The 16237-nt window shown below is 48.3% G+C and overlaps 1 protein-coding gene across 3 annotated transcripts in view; it reads left to right on the top strand.

Moving 5' to 3' along the window:
- The first annotated feature begins 575 nt into the window (after nucleotides 1-575).
- The window catches only part of HTR4 (5-hydroxytryptamine receptor 4), a 101218-nt gene continuing 85556 nt past the window's right edge, over nucleotides 576-16237 (top strand). For all 3 annotated transcript variants that reach the window (XM_010718917.4, XM_010718918.4, XM_010718920.4), the window contains exon 1: nucleotides 576-701. The gene's annotated coding sequence lies outside the window, so the exon portion shown is untranslated. The remainder of the gene's footprint in view (nucleotides 702-16237) is intronic.

The raw sequence follows: 16237 nt of genomic DNA, 5'->3' as shown, positions 1-16237 counted from the left end.
GCAGCGCGTACTTTGAGATCCGCGTTCTCCCTAAAACGGCCCAATTCAGGTCCAGGTGCGGGAGGTGGGCATACCTGGAGACGGGGCCGCTCGGATCCCGCTTTTGCGCTCCGTCCGTTTTTGCAGCGGGACTGTTTGGATCCCGATGCGGAGCCGCGCGGCGCCCATCTCTGCCCGGACCCCAAGGGGACGGATTCTCACCGCCAAATCTCTCCTAAGCTCAGAAGAGCCGGGCCGGAACCCCAGTGAGAAACGCGCTCCCGCGTCACCGCGCTCCGCTTCCCTTCTGCGTTTTTCTCCCACAAACAAACCCTAGAAGTCGGCTCGAAAAGCTACGATGCGGCGAAACGAAGCTTCTTAGCCGAGCTCGGGGGAGGATTTGCCCGACCGAAGCGCTCAGCCACCAACCGCCTCGGAGGATGCGCGTCGGGAGAGCGGCCGGGAGGTGCCGGGGGGGCTGAGAACGCCTGGGCCGGGGGGTTGGCGGCTCCTAAGCACGGGACGGCCGCAACTTTCCGCTGCGGGGCTGGGCTGGGCGGGGCGGGGGCGGGCGTTGTCCGCGGAGCTGCGGGGCGGGGGCAGCTCAGTTCGGCGCTCCCGGGCAGGAGGTGCGCAGCCCTCCGTGCCGCTCCGCACCGCCGCGATGAGGACGCGAACCGCCCGCGGAGCTGCGGCGTGCGCCGGGCTCCGGCTCGGGGACGGTAAGCAGTAAGCAGCGCGGAACCGCGAGCGGGCACCGAGTGGCGGGGGGTGGCAGCCCGGCTTCGTTCCGTCGGTGCGCTGTTGCCGTCCTCCGTTTTATTTACACCGTGTTTCTGTAGGAGCGCATCTGTGCAAAAGCACGTGTGTCCGTTCGGTTGTGAATGGAAATCGTAGTAATCGCGCATCGGGCGGCTGTGTGCGGGGTGGTGCGGGCGGCTGGGAGCGCTTTGGCACGGAGATGGTGCGGAGGGAGCTGGAGGGGAGGATCGGTGTGTGTGTGTATGTGTGCGTGCAGATAGGCAGCCAGGTAAAGGGGGGGATTCCTCCCGAGGTGTCTTAGCGATATCTGCCGTCGCAGTGTGTGCCTGCTCGCTCTGAGCAGCTGCATCTGTGCGGTGGGTGATACTGTGCAAACTGCGGGGACTGCCAGCAGCGATCTACAGGAAGGAACCACGGTGTTCCAGCTGGGGCAGAACGCGAACCTGATGGTGCTGAGAAAGTTCCCGAGTAGAGAGGCTTGTTGAGCTTTGTAAGAATAGGAAACATCTCTGGAGCGATGCAGAAGGGAAGTGTTTTCCAGGAGCTGAGCTATGGGAATTCAGGCAGCTCTGTGCTCTGACTGTCACATCCCAGGGTCTGTAGTGCGAAGCCTTCCCCATCACAGCCAGGCTGCCCAAGGTCTGTATCTGCTCTGAGCCCACGCTGCTGAGGCCAAGCATTGAGTTGTTGCTGAACCTGGCTCAGCCTCACTCCAAAGCCGAGGGGGTGAGCAGGAGCCCTATCCATTTCTCAGTGCATTCAGGTAGACGGAGAGAATCTGGAGCTGTATGTGTGAAAGAAAACTGGTATCATTTCCTCAAACCCCTGACACATTCCTCCTAGCTCCAAAACCAACTTCCGCTATGGAAACTTCATAGAAGGGTGAGTAATTAAAATATGGCACAGCTGTAGGCTTCTGTGGCTTGTGGGCAGCTTGGAGGGTGAGTGGTCCTGGTTTATGGACTGCAAGCTCCAGGCAGCTGTGGCAGTTGGCCTGGACAGTGCTTTGAAACGTGATGTCATGATGACTTCGTTTGTCTTTAAAAACAAAATGCTTGAAATCCCTCTCAAAAAATCATGATTCTCTCTGCCCTGGGTTCTAGCAGTTGAATACTTTTGCATAGCAAGATGCAGTTTTCCAGGAGCCGGCTCAGTCTGCGCTCAAGGTGGGATGATGGGCAGCAGGGCTGTGGTCGGTCTCAGAGACCAGCAGCACCTGGCCCAGGAATGGCCTCGCTGTTTCCTTTTTGCTCCCCTAGCTTGACCTCAGCACTGCCATCAACTGTGCTGCAAAACAAACGTGCGTGAACCTGTGTGTTTGCTTCAGTAATAAGTATTTACACACTAAGGTATGTTTATCCTATTTCTTTAAACAGTCCCTTGCTGGGGATGGACTTAAATAGTTTAATTTCCCCAGGACTTTGTAAACACTGACTTGAAAGCAGCAGGACCAGCGTGCTGCAGGGCTGAGCTCTTGTCTGCCTGGTGCAGGGCTGTGTGCCCACGAGGGCACAGAGGCACCATGCTGCCTTGTACTTTGAAGTGCCATGCCACACTACACAGAAATCTTGGTGTTGGGTTTATGCTTGAAGCCAGAACTGTCACTGAGTGCTATGAGCAGAGGATGGGGCAGGGTGATGGGCCCCACGCCTGGGTTGGCTCACAGATGCAGGTGTCTGGCTGGTGTAAGTGGAGCTGCTCTCAATAATTCCAATGCGGAGCTGACGGAAACCCCTTGAAACCCTGCACTGTAGTGCACCCTTGTAGACACAGAGTTTTGCAGTGAAACATCCCGGCCACCAGCGTGCTGCACTGACAGAGCCCTGTGTGTTGGGGCACAGCCATCGCTGAGCTCCTGAGAGTTTTAATTAATTAATCTTCTGACATTTCTGAGCCCATTAACTGGAAAGGATGGAGGTGAGCACCAAATGACAGTCATTCTCTGCACGGGATCACTTCTCACCATGCATGAACGACTTTCCTGGGGTCCCCATTCTCTGTGTGTTGTGGGCTGCTGCATTCCTGCAGAACAGGGATTGTCAGGGGTTGGATGGGGATGCACCATACGCTGGTTCTCCCAGCCAATGTGAAACCGAAACCTCGGCTTTAGAGCAGCTGACTTTACTCTGATCATGTTGTATAATTCCATTAGACTTATTGTTATTAGAGCAAATAATCTAATTCAGCCCTCCCCCTCCCCCCCAACCCCAATGTGTTCAGGCAGCTGCAGACATGTGGGTTGCAGCAAGAGGGGCAGCAATGTACAGCAGAGAGCAAATTGCTGTGCAAGAGCACAGATTCAACTTGGACAATTTTGTGCAATTAAGGAGTCAGCTGGGGGCCCAGCAGGAGGTGCTCTCCTCCCCAGAGACAGATGTGCTGATGGCGGTGTTGCAGTGGCTGCTGCTCCCTGTATCTTGCAGAGCGGCTCACTATTTGGGTTTGCTTTGGTTTGAGATGGCGAAGATGAGTTCTGCCCTTATTATAGTTCCCATGGAGATGGGCTGGATGCTGTGCAGTAAGAGGTGAGGTGCAGCTCGGTCTCATCCAGCCCAGCAGCTCAAGTATGTGGGTTACTCTCCAAATCACCCTTCCCCTTCCCTCCCCCCCCTCTTGTTGTCATAAGACTTTCAGCAAAGAAAAGGTGTTGGCCAGATAGCTGAGCTGAGTAGCACAAGTAGTTATGATGACATGATTCCATGGTTCTTATATATAGCTTTTTTTTTTTTTTTTTTTTTTTTTTTAACTCTGTGCCCTAAAGACAACAGCACCATTACTTTCTTTTAGAAGGAGTGCTGGGAAGAAAGAAGGACTTCTCCAAGCCCTCGTTAGTGCTTAGCAGCAGAACCAGGTGTAGTCTGGCAGTGCCTGGGTCACAGCTGACCCTGTGTCACTGGTGTGTGCCACTGATAGCTCATCACCCAAGGAGCAGCTGCTCTCTGGAGGTGCTAATCCATGGAAAAGCAGGCTCCAAGGTTGAAAACCTTGCCCACTTGACAGTAATATTACCACCAATTTCATCCATGCATTTTTTTTAAGCCAGAAAAGGACTTCTCTGATCATCTTGTCTGTTCACCCATCTACAAACGAAAAACACAAACAAAAGAAAAACTGTAGCTAAGGAAATGTCTTCATGATTAATTCCAAAATTTCCTATAGGGAATAGTAACAAAAAACCAAAATGAAACAAAAAAAACCCACCCAGTTGTTTTCTTTAATAATAATAGAAGCAAAAAAAAAAAAAACAACAAAAAAACAAAAAAGCAACCCAACTGTTAAAATCCACACTTGACTGTGAGGGTTTCCAAATAGCCCATATAAAAGTGTCTGGGAGGATGGAATGAAAGGAAATGCTTTCAGGCAGTGGTTTGACCCCTGTTTGGGGCCAGCTCCAGGCTGTTCCTTGCTGTGTGATGAGACATCAGGCTTGGTGCAGGGCCAGAGGGATGCAGGCGAGGAGGGAAGAGGTCTTGCTCAATGACCACGGCTATTAGGATCAGTGGGTGCCTTGCAACACGAGGTCCCATTTACTGGATTGGAGAGAGATGAATAGGGCCCCACTGATGAACCATGCTAAGCTCTTCTCATTAGGCTAAGTGATGCCTTCCTTGGTGTGCCCAGAAAGTGGCAGGGTCTGGGGGCATGGAGAGCAGGCAAATCTTTGGGTTCTCTCAGCTGGGGAGCCAGGAGGAGTTGGTGCTCTGCATGTCAGCAGGCACACGTGTGCCATTGCCAAACAAAGTGCTGGAGAACTGCTGCTCGTTGAAGCCCACCCAAGGTCAATACATCTGTGATAGGACATGGGGAAATGGTTTCAAACTAAAAGAGGGAGATTTAGATTGGATATAAGGAAGAAGATCTTTACAATAAGGGTAGTGAGGCACAGGTTGCCCAAAGGGGTGGTGGGTGCACCATCCTTGGAGATGGACGACCAAGGACAGGCTGGAGGGGCTCTGAGCACCGATGGAGCTGTGGCTGCTCCTGTTCATTGTAGAGGAGACGGAACAGATGGCATTTAAGGGTCCCTTTTAATTTCAACAATACTACGGTTCTATGGTTCTTTGACCTCAGAGCCATCTTTTACTGCAGCTCCTGACAGCTGTGGTGGTGGGAAGACCTGTGGGTAAAAGGCAGAGGGAACAGCTGCAGGACAGCCTGCCTGAGCTCTGGGCTGGTGGATCTTCCATCCCTGGAGATATTCAAGCAACTTCACTCAAGCAAGTTCATTTATATAGCCTGCCTTATTCTTATTTTACACAGAATAGCAAAGGGCTTATTTTAGCTGCTCCATCTTTTTGTCAATAAATATGAATTTCAAAAGCATCTGTCAGATGAGAAGCCCCAGGCTGGTTTTCTACTGTTCCAGCGAGACACAGAGCCTGAGTTTACTGAGGGTTACACTGGGAAGTGTTGAAACTGTGACTGAAAACTGGTGGCTCAAAGGAAGCAAGATCTCATCTTTTGTTTTGGTTTGCTTTTTTAAATTTGGGTTTTCTAAGAATTGATCTCAGAGTGGCTCGTGTTGCTCTAATGCACTGAAAAGAAACTGATCTAAGCTGAATCTGAGCTGTTTTTTAAACCAAATTTGGTAAGAGTGTGCGTACACTGAGCATCAGAAACCAAAAGGTCTTGAGAAACAGTTAAAGAAACACCTGTCTTTTTTGAATGGATTGCAGGATTTGCTCTGAAGCCAGTGTTTTTGAGGGATGATGCAGGTAGCAGGTGACTGAGTATCTGGGTCTTCAGCACGCTTCTTAGTTTTAAGAGATTTACAGAAAAAAACTTTATTCTGAAGAGGGACGATAGAGTCAGCACACTGTGGGACACTTGCGGGGTGCATGGGACTCTTCTGGGCTGGATGTGCTTGTGATGTGCAGAGCTGTGAGTCTGAGCTTCCCCTCTGCCCTCAGCCTAGCTGCTGCTGGTAGGAGGAGTTCACCTCCCTTCCTCCTCTTTGCCTTCATCCTCTCACTTAGGAGCTTTGTAGGTCAGGGGAAATTCACAGGAGCTGACTCAAATCTAGTTACAAAGACACCTTTTTTGAGCGCGTGATTTTGTGAGCACTCCTCTTGGCTCATTCATTGATAGATCCATGCAGTAACAGCTCTTGAAAGAAAACAGCAGCTCTATCTGCACCCCTGTTTACATTTAATAGGATATAAAGCAAACAATTCTTGCACTATGTGAGAAATAACCAGGGAAGGAGGAAACCAGAAAAAGGGAATTTCCTCTCTCCTGCCCTTGATCTCTCTCTTTTCCTTGACCTGCTGGGAAACTCTGACCAGAAGGAAGCAAAATGGTCTCCTCGTTTGACACCACAGTGTGCAGGTGACAGTCTGCCATGGAGGCAGGGCAGCTTGGGTACCTCTGTGCAAAACAAGGCTTTGGGTCATGGAGGAAAGCATGGTCACAGGTGCTGAGCTCTGCCTTGCCCCCATCAGCGTCAAAGAGCCCTGAGTAGAGCTTCCCTGTAACACCTGCAGCAATCCCTTGGGATACCTTGTATGAGATGTTCTGGGGGCCGTGGCCTTGTGGTTTCCTAAGGTGTTTGTTCTTGACATAAACAGATGCATTAGAAGTGCTGACATTGAGATTCGGGTTGTTTTTGCCTGGAAGCGTTGATAGCCTCTTCAACAGTAACTTTTAAAAGTCTTTATTCTGGAATGATCACAGAAGGGAGCCTGAAGTGATCTCATGCATTACAATGCCATGACAATGGGATGCCAATAAACTGTCATTAAACTCACGATGCTGTCATTGTTCGGTGTACAAAAGCTGGCTGGTAAATACAGATTGCATGGAAAAAAATCCCCTACTCAGCAGATTACACTTCCCATGAGTTCTGTAAGAGACATCACAGAGAATTTGGAAGGAAGGATGAGGGAAAAGCAGCTGCTGGCACACGGTGATATCTGGCTGCCCAGCACCGTGCAGTGGGAAGGGCCATGCTCTGGGAGCAGCACCATTACTTATCCTTGGCACAGGAGATAACGGTTGGCAGCAGACTGATTGCTTCTCTGTGGATCATCTGCATTTATTGCCACCCCAGGAGATCTCTCACCTTCCCCCCTTGGCATCACCACCAGACGGAGATGGAGTGATTCTGGGATGTTTGGTTCTGAGTTTTCTCTCTCTTCTGCAGCCGCATCCCTCTTCTATAGCAACCATCTCATCCTTCACTACTCTTTAGGTCCACAGACATTTATTATTACTGCTATTTTTGATTTTAAAACAGCAACGTAAAAATACGAGCAATGAGAGCCCTCAGACCAGGGATCCAAAACTAGGGAACCCAAGAGAGACTTAAAGCTCTGATCTTGGCGCAGGAGAACATTTTTAGGTGATGAAGAATTCCAAAAGCCTGGCTAGAAACAGCAGCACCCCAATGGCATGTGCAGAGAAAAATGACAAACAGAGCATGCACTGCTTATCATCCCTCATGAGTGCTCCAAACCCAGGCAAAAATAGCGCTGGTGGGGGGCAGCACGAGCATCCACATCCCCCATGGTGTCCTGTGGGAATGGCTTCATCCCTCCGGCTGTCCTCTGGGCTGCTCTCTGCAAGAGCTTCACTTAGGGAAAACCTAGCTGGAGTTTAAATTCCTCTGCCTCTCTGCACTTTATTAAGCAGCGAGTGAGTTGGGATTTCATTCCCACTTGAGTTAAGGAAGGCAGTGCCACTTATCTGCACTGCTGTTAGCAGGAGGGATGCTGCCAGACTATCTGGAGCCTCTCCTCTTGTAAACGTGTCTCTCTGGCCTCGGCAGGCAGTGCTGAGTCCCACTGGCAGCAGCTGGCAGTGCTTGGGGTGTGCGGGGAGCAGCAGAGCAGGGATGGGATCGTGGTGCTGCATGGTGTGGGCAGCTCTGCTGAAAGGAGAGCAATAATGGTCTGTGTGTCTGCTGGGGGCAGGAAGGCAACTCACCGCGGGGAGGCAGCCAGATTTAGGGTAGGATGTAGGAACACTTCTGTGTATCTTCCCCCGGGAGAGGACATAAGGAGAATGTGGAATCTCTGTTGCCGAATGCCATCTCCAGGAGGCTAAAATACAGCTGGTTCTGATCAAAGAGCTCCTCAGGGTCTGCCTCAGCCCCTCGCCCTGCCTAGTTTGTCTCTCCATGGCCTAAGAATCTTTTCTCCCACCTGCCTAGAGAGAAATGTGGAGCTGGAATAATGAAATGACAGATCTGACTTATTTTCATAAAAGCTTTTCTAGATGAAAAGTGGGAACTTCCTGTGGGAAAAGTCTGATTTCAGTGTAATCTGCTTTTATTTCATTGTTATTGTTTGTGAAAAACAGCCAAGATCACAAAGAAAACTCGCAGGGAAAAACTGTTTGGTTACTGGTTCTGCTGACTTGATGATGGTGAACAGAGGCTCCACCGCATCTGCTCAGCTGGTGCTGCTGGAAGCCATGGGCACTGTTCTCCATTAGGATGCTCCTCCCTGTGAGCACAGACCTACCCAGAGGCTGGGCTCTGTTTGCTCAGCCAGTTGTCAATGAACGACTTTCCCCTTTTCTCTCTCCCTGTTAAGAAGGCTATTTTTCTTAAGTTCACCTTCTCTTGCTACATAGAGGTCTTTATAAGAACGTTTCCCCTGTTTCTATTGTTAGTGGCCTATGTGCAGATGCAAGGTTGTGGGTAGTTGCCAATCACAGCATTTACTGCTTATTGTCATGTCCCAACACTTTCCCTCCTCTCTCAGCATCCCAAAGCAATTAGCAGGAGATTCAGCTGCTGCCTGAATGGATAGATGTTCAGCAATCTTCTTTAATTCTTTATTTACTGTAAGATAAGCAGGAAAAAAAAATTGCAGAATCAGTTCCTCTTCTGAGGGTGGATTAGTTCTCACGTTTCAGACTCTCTCCCTGTGCTTTCCCCAACTGTATGCTGCTATCTGATGAGCAGTGATGAAAAGCAGGCAGGAAAACATCTGACTGCTGCCCGTTGGTTCCTCGAGTGAACATATTTCAGAGGTAACTGGTGTGGCAAGAGCCGAGCTATTCTCAACCAGCGTTTGGAACTGATAGCATCCCTTTCTATGTTAAGACAGCAGCTTGTGCCAAACGTGCTGAAAATTCGCCTCTGGGTCATTCATAGAAGGACATGATGCAACTTAGCACTGCACAAAGGGAAAATTAAATACCTAATCCATAGCTTTAAATAAGGATGCTTTTTAGCAATGGGATAAGATGAAACAGCAGTGGGACTGGCTGAGGCAGGGGGAGGGATGGAAGTGAGACACAGACTGATAAAAGGGCCAGGAAAGCTGGGCTCTGCTTTATCAACCTGTATTTCTCTCCTTGAGCTGCTCCTTGACTGTTACTGCCTCAGGAATTAAATGCTATGCTGTAAGCACAGGCATCAAGACCTGGCCTTATAAAAAAAAAAAAAATAAGACCGTCACAGAGGTGACACTGACATTTCCTCCTAATGCTCTGTGACCTAACAGACATCCTCTGATCCTTGCAGTTGAGGGGTTATGCCTGAGGGACCCACTTGCCCTGTCTTCAGAAAGCAAGGAAGTGATGGGGAGGAATCTGTGCTGCTGAAAAGCTTTAAGCCAGCTCTGTACAACTGGGAGGCTCAGAGGGCACTCCCCTGCCTGTCCCTCATCCTGCCCTCCTTGCCCTCCTCCACCTTCTGTCATGATGGGAGCTGGGGCAGGAGCAGAGCAAGAACAGGGAAGGACCAGGATCAGAAACAGGAACAGAGCAGGGCAGGAGCTGGGCTGGCCCTGCACAGGGCTACAGGCTGATGCTAAGGGCTTCTAAGGGTTCCCAGGGGAAATGTGATCCCATGCTTCAGGGCATCTCTGCTGAACAGAGCAGAGCATCAGCTTGAAATAGCCTCTCTTTGTTGAAATCAGAGCTGTATAGAAATAAATAAATAAAAGCTCTGAAAGTGTGCTGCACTGCCTGGAGTACAGCATACTGGTGCTTCAGCTCCTATCGCTGGTCACTCTCACAGGTTCTGTAGGCCGGGGTGTTTCTGACCTGAGTAACAAGTCCAAGTGGGGCCTCCTGGGAAGGCTGTTCTTCCCCACCTACACCAAACCAACAGTCTGCAATTTGAGCAGCAGGGAGAACTGCATGTTTGGAAAAGAGAAATGCTCCAGTATGGTGGCAGCCGGACCGTTTGGGCTTTTGGAAGCCTTTCTCTGAAGCAGTAAAGCCTGAAACTGGTGGGTGACTTGTCTGTGTGAGAGTGCTCTGTGGGCTCGATGTCCTCCGTGTGAAGAGTGGGGGAGTAATTACTTACTGCTTATTTACATCCTCAGTGGTTTTTGCATGTGACTGAGAGCTGTGTGTACAGCTGAGAGGGTGCAAAAATGAAAGCAGTTTTGGGAAACAAGTTCAGTGATGTTAATGCAGTTGAGAGTGCTGAGTTCAAGAATAGCAAGGCCCAAATTCCCATTGAGGAACACATACAGGTCGTGGTACTCATCAGCTCAGAGCACACAGGGCTCTTAGTTGCATGCAGGAGCATGAAGGGGCACTGCAAGTGATGGCATCTTGATGAACTGTTCTAGTAAGTTTCAACAAATCCAACAAAACCTCTTTCTTGCATCAGGGCTGTTAGGAAGGATCTCAGGAAGTCACCTGTGCAGGAAGCCTTAGTACAGAAGATCCAATTGGTTATAAATACAATTAACATCTAAAAGCAGCTGCAGCACGACGTTCCCTGCCCCTTCCCAGCCTCTATTGTAGACCCTACATTCTTCAGCCTTTTCTTACTATTTCTTGTCTTTTCTCGTAGTTGTTTTAAATCCTGCTGCAGCTGGCACAGCTGTCTGAGCTTGATGGCGCCTGGAGGCAGCTGCTGTGTGGCACAAGGAGTCAGGGGATGGCTGGGAGGCAGGACTGGCACAAAGCTCATCACTGTGCCATAGAGATGGCCCCACTGTAGCCCAGAACAACATTCACATCTTTGCCTTGTCCTGCAAGTCAATGAGAAACAATTTTGCTAATACAATGGGCTGGAGCATCTAATTCAGTTTGCCGTTTATTCATGAGTGCATTCCAAAATTCTCGTGCACTGCTAGGAGCTCATTATGCAGCTGAAAAAATCATTTGGCAAAGAACATTATTTATGCATTGTCTGTTCTACCTACATACATGTATTGCTTACTATTGATGTCTTTTCTGGATTTTTTTCATTATTATTATTTTAAGTATGAGGCAACCAACCCAGTTACTGCTAAACTGTTTATCATCCGAGCTCCTTCATGCTAATGGCTTGTTAGGATTCATGCATTCTTTTGGTTTTACCCCTCCCATGCAGCTGAGCACGGAGAACAGACACAGCCCACCCCAAGCAGCTGGTGAATGAGAAGCGATGAATATTGATGGGGAAGAGAATTTGTAGAACTTTTTATTCACTTAAACTTTTTTTGGTGATGAATATGAAATATTAATAACCACAATTATGATAAAAACAAGTCATTGATAGCAGCACTTGGAGATCTGTGAGCTACAATTCAGTTCTAAGAGATTTGCGGGGATTTTATTGCCACAGCTCCATTAGCTGGATCTCTTGTCCTGGTAGCAATCACATTCAATTCTAATGAAGGAAATAGGATGAATTGATGTAGGGAAAGAATCAGCTCCATGGTTATGACATCCCTAAGGAATAATTTCCTGAAAAGACAGGTTAGGACCCACTGAAAAAGTGCAATGCTGCATGAATCATGAAATTATAGGGTAAAATATATGTGGGGAAGTATGTTACTACAAATATATCTATGGAGGGATTGTGAAGGTTTGCAGAGAGTGAACAGCTCGAGCAGTACTCAGGGACAGAGGTAATGTGAGAAGATTCCAGCGCAGTGTAAGTCAGGCTTTCCCTGGGTCAATCTGGGAAAATGATGGCTTTCACCCCTGAGTGTTCCTGGCGTGGCTGGAAAGGGAATGGGGCTCTTCTTGCTGACATCACAGTGAGCAGCACGGCCCACAGTGACGCCATGTTTTGAACTTAGGCTCTGGGAAACAGCCAGCCAACTCCCACATCCTTGAGGGAGCTGCTCGAGGTCCAATGGGCTTTAAGAAAAGCACGGGGTACATTGCAGCCACCGTACACGTGTTGTCCCAAGTTCTTATGCATTTCCTTGTTTCTCTCTCCAACCCCCTTGTCCACCAGACTTTGGATGTGCAGGAATGTGTGCACAGAGCTCTCCTCTTGGTACATTTAAATAGAGACCGCTTCCCATAAGGTTTCCCAAGGAACACAAGAAGAGTCAGAAGAGATTTAAAGATGTTCTCCTGCTTTTGGGCAAATACAAGTCCATTTCTTAGAGTGAGGGTTTGCTTTTGGACAAACAGGAGCTCAGTCTTAATGAAAGCACAGTGTGTGCAGCAATCCCAGTCCAAAGGAATTGTGACTGTCCAGAAGATAGAAGTTATGTTTAATAACTTCAGAAGTTTACCAAGTTCCGTAAAAGCTTCTTAAAATGAGACAATTGTTACTATCCATTGGTGTTACTATCCATAACTGTTCCAAAGCATTCATTTGCTCATAGAGTGAATAAACGTTCCAACAGTTATAGCCATCAGGAGCTGCTGTTTAGTTTGTCTGTAGCAGTTTGATCGGATGGTGCTGAGTTTGCAAAGGCTTTGTTTGGTGCAGCCTGGTGCAGGGTAAGCGGTGACTGCCTCGTGACCACAGGGTGTGAGCTGTGTGGAGATCGGACCTAAACTAAGAATGACAGTCCTGAAGTTTAATATCATCTTTGTGACGGCCATTGTGCTTTGTGTTGTGCTGGAGAGGGGAGCGGAGGAGGAGGAGGGATGGAGAGAGCTGTACCTGCTCTGCTTCTGGCACTCTGGGAGGGCCCTGCTTTTATTTATAGCTGTTTGAAGCCATTCTCACTGTTCTGCTTTACTTCTTTTAAACACTGCGGTTTCCTCTCAGGCCATTTATCTAGACGCATGAAAAGAAGGTTTCAGCCACTGAGCGGAGGTGGCTGGCACAGGTTGGCTCCAGAGCAGCCGGGCACGAGATGTGTGTGGTCCCAGGCTGCCTCACTCTATTTGCTCCAACAGAGATGTGAGGGCAGTCTCGGTGTGTGCTTCCATAAGCTTCAAATCTGGATTCATGTAAACTTGTGGGCTTGAAGCATGGTCAGAGCTAACAGAGTTGAGCTAATGCTCACTTTCCTGTATGTTGCTGCGTGAGCAATGGAGAGGTTATGGGGCAGACCTGGGGAGCTGGAGGTGCAGCTGGGGTGGATGCTGCACAGGTTATGCCCAGGTGTACACCCTGGAGAGAGTGGAGGGACAGCCAGGGCAGCTCACCCTGCACACAGGGTATCTTCGCATGCACCCAAGCAGCACGTGCCGATGCTTTTATACTATAAGCAGTGCTTGTCCTTGCAGGTGGATCCATAACTTCCCCACCTCGTATGTTATACAACACAAGGAAATAGGTGTTTAAAATTCTCTTTATAATAATGTTTGTTTAGGCTTTCTGTATTTAAGCTGACTGAAGGTCAACCGAATTGTGCCAACAAAGCATCATTTCCAGAGGGCAGGTGGTGCTCCCCAGACGCCTGTCTGCAAACAAGCCCACAAGACCTCAGAAATGAGTTATCTCCAGGATAACAGGCATAGCTCAGGGAAGGGAACTCTCCTTCAAATGACAAAATACAGAGCTCTTGTGCTGAGCACAGAGAAGCTCATCCTGGCATGAGATCTCGCAGGCTGAGCACCCCAGGCAGCAGGTACAGCTCAGTGCCCACAGCTGCCCCCAGCCCAGCACTCCTCTGCAGGGAGCTCCAGCTGCTGTGCTGCTGACTCCTGCCCTGAGCTCACCTCATGCTCAGTGCTGTCGTGGCTTGTGCCACTAAATGAGAGAGGCTCTGCCAGCAGTGAGCAGGGGACATGCACACACTCCCTGCTGTTGTCCTTTCCCTGTGGCTCTTCCTTTGTTGTCCCAGCTCCGCTCACACCCAGCTCCTTGTGTGGACTTGGGACTGTCCCATTAGCATCACATGAACCAAGCCTTTCCTGACTTTCTGCTCCAGCCATGGGAAACTGAATAGAAATACCTCTCAAGCAACTATCTGCCTTTGATTCAACAACAGTGACATTTCTTTCCATGTATCCAGGCTGTATTTTGGACCTTTAGATACTGCAGCTGGCAGACACATCTGGAACTTGTTTCCCGACAAGAACATTTATTTTTGACTAATTTTGTCTATCACAACTTCTTATTAGGACAAGTAGATTTTTTTTTTAATTTACTTTGTAATGGATGGTGTAAGTATGAGTAAAAGTTGGTTGTTTCATTAGCACTGGGGGGAAAAAAAAGAGATATAAAATAGATCCTTTTGCAAACACCCACATAGAAAATTTTAAAAGCGGTCTCAAAATATTAAACTGCATCTGTAGGCTGCAGCTCATCCTTCTCCATTGTGTATCACTGTACTCCATAAGGGGAGGATAAAATCACAATAGCAACTTTTAAAGCTTCTTTCTGTGCACTTATAAGCAGCTCCACAGTGTGCAGCAGTGCTGTGTTATCCCCCACAGCTGTGTACTTGTTGTGCTGCCTTGTATGCACCTGGAAACAATGTGGTGAAAACAGTTCAGTCTGGAGCATCCAAGGATGTGCTGAGCAGGGTGCGAATTCCCCTCTGCATCTTCTTCAGTGACACTCACTAACTTTGCTTTCCAGTTCCTATGGCATAGTTCAGATTCTCTGCTCAGAGCTGGTCACACTCAAACCCCAGCTGATGGATATTGGATTCAACAAGGATTGGGCATAACAAATATTGAGATCACCGAGGAGCAAGGCTCCAACACTGTGGCAGAAGTAAGGGAATATTGGTATAAAAATGACGAATGATAGCTTGTAGATGAAGCAGATGTATAACCTCCGTGTCCACATCAGACTTCAGCCCCCCGGATTAACCCACAAAGGCATGGCGTAGGTGTTTGAGATACAGAATCTAAGAAATCTCAGCTCTTTCCTTAAGCTGGTTTATCTGGTTGTGACCGACCCTTTTTCATGCTTAAAACCAGCAGATTTCAAAATAACAAACTTCTGGCACTCCTGGTGCCACCGAGCATCCCATCCGTGCCTCCTGCAGCGAGCACAGGGTGACCTCCACACCCATTTAGCACACTCAAGTCCAGCTGCACTCAAGAATTAGGAAGACCTCACTATCAGTAACTTCAGAGTGCATATGACTGAAAGCCATTCCTTGACTTTGCACACTCAGAACTTGTTAGTAATGAATAATGCACAATGTTTGGTTCAAACCCTGCTGTTCCCATGAGCTTTCTTGAAAGTCATTTCCTTTGCTAGGATATTGACAGAAAGCAAACCCAAAAACAGGAGAATGTTTGTTTAAATATGTGAATGTGTATTTTTGTAGTATTTACCTTGCTGTAGTTTTAACAGGTTGTTATAAAGGGGAAACAAAGCTGAAAGCTCACCATTATTTTAAGAAAAAGTACAGCATGGTTGCTTGTGATTCTCTGCAACGTTTCTGTGTGCCAGAGGGGGTGAGTATTGCACACCTAGGACTGTGTCATTCTAGAGGTGGCTATGGCTGCTGGAAAGTCTGAGATGCTTTGCACTTGAGAATAAGGAGCGGACCTGTCAGCCTGATTTGATCAGCAGTCTTACCAAACTGTGCATGATGATGCAATGAAACATCTGGGGTTTGACAATACTGGTGGAATGCCTTGAAAATGCCGTGGTCAGAAAATTCCCAGCCTGCTCAGCAGTCCTCCAGGGTGTGTGGGACCTTCAGCTCTTTCCTCTGTTCATTCTCTGGCTCCTCAGGCTGAATGGGAAATTAGTTCTGTAAATGTTGCCAGAGGATATCATTCATTTAGCACGATAATACAACAGCAGTGGGTTAGTCAAACAGTAATTAGTAACAGGTCATGCTATAATTAGAGTGTCTGGTGTGGTTGGCTACCTCATCTTGAATGCCACCAGTAAGTCAGCAAGCGTTTGGGTAAGCAGGGACATGGCAGGCAGTGTTGGGGAACAGAGACCTTTCTCTTTGCATCCCTTTATCCCAGCAATTAGTGTGACACGACGCTCCCAAGTGGCACTTGCTTCTCTCTGAGTTGCATGAAATCCATGAAATCTTGAACAAAAGCTCCCAACAGCTCTCTAGAGTGATTACATCTCATCTGAAAAAGCTTGGAGTCTCGGGGGGGGGGGGGGGGGTACAAAGGAGTAATGCTTTTCTCTCCTATTACGAATGGAGAGAAGGTAAGTTCTGTTCCTCAAGCTGAGGTTTATAGTTTGTGTCTTTTTTTTTTCTTCCCCTTCTTTCTATTTTAAGCATCAGATTTCCAGAATCCTATTGTCTGAGCATCAGAAGTTTCTCTTGCTTAGACAGGCAGTGAGACTTTGGTGCTTTGTATGTGAAAGGAAAGAAAATATCTCAATCAGTTATGAGTGTTCACAGGTTTCTGCTGAATCTTGCTTCCACGGAATGATCTTCTGTATTTCAAGAATGAAGGGCTGAAATCT

This window comes from Meleagris gallopavo, chromosome 15 (genome assembly GCF_905368555.1).
Source record: "Meleagris gallopavo chromosome 15, MGAL_WU_HG_1.1, whole genome shotgun sequence".
NCBI classification, from domain to species: domain Eukaryota; kingdom Metazoa; phylum Chordata; class Aves; order Galliformes; family Phasianidae; genus Meleagris; species Meleagris gallopavo.
The sequence above is the reverse complement of the archived record's forward strand: the minus strand, read 5'-3'. Positions and strand labels throughout refer to the sequence as shown.